General features: G+C 52.0%; 1 pseudogene; it reads right to left on the bottom strand.

Moving 5' to 3' along the window:
• Positions 1–571: 571 nt before the first annotated feature.
• Positions 572–2,105, bottom strand: LOC149991737 (alpha-enolase pseudogene; annotated as a pseudogene).
• Positions 2,106–2,343: the final 238 nt, after the last annotated feature.

Genomic DNA, 2,343 nt, shown 5'->3' on the forward strand with positions numbered 1-2,343 from the left:
TTAAAAAAAAAATTTACAAAGGTTTTATTTAATTTTTTAGAGAAAAGGGAAGGTAAGGAGAAAGAGAGGGAGAGAAACATCGATCTGTTGCCTCCAACCCAGGGAAATGGCTGGCAACCTAGGAATGTGCCCCAACCAGGAACCGAACCAGCAAACCTTTGGTTTGTAGACTAGCACTCAACCCACTGAGCCACACCAGCCAGGGAATGAATCCTTTACATTCTTAAAGCTTCATGTGAGTAGTCTTATGAGTCCTTTCATTTATCCAACCTTCTATATACGTTCAACGATATCTGATCTACGTTCATAAAACAGGGTTATATTTATTCTTTTTTTTTTTTTTTTTTGACACTGAAGCCTTTTAATTTTGCACACGAAACCACTGGGGTGCTTCCCTGTGGGCACCTCGGAGATCACAACACAGATACACGTGGCTCCAGACACTTGAGACGCAAGGTGAGAAAATAATGGTTTGGCCCAATCACAGGTCTACGGGGCTGGGGTTCCCATCAGGGCTCCAGAGGGTCGGGCTTGGCCTTCGCAGCAGATCTAAGGAAGCGGTGAGCTCACAACAGGGCGGGGAAGGGCCACTGCAGGATCGGCGGGGCCTGGAGCTGCCCGTGCAGACATCAGGAGCGGAGGTCTCCTTGGCCGACTAGTGACTGCAGGGCACGGGGGCTTGCCGCCCAGAGCTTACTTGGCTAGGGGGCTTCTGAAGTTCCTGCCGGCAAACTTGGTCTTGCTGCCCAGCTCCTCTTCAATTCTGAGGAGCTGATTGTACTTGGCCAAGCGCTCAGATCGGCAAGGTGCACCAGTCTTGATCTGCCCAGTGCAGAGCCCCACCACCAGGTCAGCGATGAAGGTGTCCTCAGTCTCCCCGGAGCGATGAGACACCATGACTCCCCACCCGTTGGACTGGGCCAGCTTGCATGCCTGCAGGGACTCGGTCACGGAGCCGATCTGGTTCACTTTGAGCAGCAGGCAGTTGCAGGACTTGGCGCCCACGGCCTTGGCAATCCGCTTCGGGTTCGTCACTGTGAGGTCGTCCCCCACCACCTGGATTCCGGCGCTGGCAGTGAACTTGCTCCACGCGTCCCAGTCCTCCTGGTCGAAGGGGTCTTCGATGGACACCACTGGGTAGCCCTTGATGAAGGACATGTACAGGTTGGCCAGCTCGTCGGGACTGATGTACCTGCTGGGGTCATCGGGTGACTTGAAGTCCAGGTCATACTTTCCTGACCTGAAGAACTCAGAGGCAGCTACATCCATGCCAATGACAACCTTGTCGGTGTAGCCGGCTTTGCCGATGGCATTCTTCAGCAGCTCCAGGGCTTCTTTGTTCTCCAGCATGTTGGGCGCAAAGCCGCCTTCGTCGCCCCACGTTGGTGGCGTCTTTCCCGTATTTCTCCTTGATGACGTTCTTCAGGTTGTGGTAAACCTCCACTCCAGTGCGCAAGGCCTCCTTGAAGTTTCCGGCACTGACGGGGAGGATCATGAACTCCTGCATGGCCAGCTTGTTGCCAGCGTGGGAACCTCCATTGATGACATTGAACGCCGGTACTGGCAGGATGACCTCGGCATTGCCAGCCAGGTCAGCAATGTGGCGGTACAGGTGCACCCCCTTCTCAACAGCCCCAGCCTTGCAGACGGCCAGGGACACTCCCAGAATGGCATTCGCACCAAATTTAGATTTATTTTCCGTTCCATCCATCTCAATGATCAGCTTATCGATCTTCTCCTGCTCCACGACGCTCAGCTTCTTGCTAATCAGGGCAGGCGCAATACTTTTATTGATGTGCTCAACAGCCTTTGAGACACCGTTCCCCAGGTAGCGCGTCTTGTCATTGTCCCGGAGCTCTAGAGCCTCATAGATGCCAGTTGAGGCGCCACTGGGCACAGCAGCTCTGAAGAGACCTTTGGAGGTGTAGAGATCCACCTCAACAGTGGGATTCCCACGGGAGTCGAAGATCTCTCTGGCATGCAGCTTCAGAATAGACATGGTGAATTTCCAGCCGCTGGGTGTAGCTGCCCGGGAATAAGCAGGATAGTGTGGACGAGGAAGGCGAGCGTTAACCCCCAAGGTCTGGGCGCTCCGTCTACCCTGAGCTTTTTCTATATTTATTCTTAATGAAAAAGGCGCATTGCTCTCATATGCCTTTTGGTAGAAAGGGGCTTTCAAAAATTTTTTCATTCCCTTAAACTCAAAATTGATTAAAAATGCCCAAAGCTACTATGAAACACTAGTATGGGTGAGAATGACAAATTTTCCTCCTTGCCAATATGTAGCACTTTTCATTTTTGAATACCTAAGTGAATGCTCTTTTCCCTAATAAAACAGACCTA

This window comes from Furipterus horrens, unplaced genomic scaffold (assembly GCF_987537825.1).
Source record: "Furipterus horrens unplaced genomic scaffold, mFurHor1.1.pri manual_scaffold_17, whole genome shotgun sequence".
In the NCBI taxonomy this organism is placed as follows: domain Eukaryota; kingdom Metazoa; phylum Chordata; class Mammalia; order Chiroptera; family Furipteridae; genus Furipterus; species Furipterus horrens.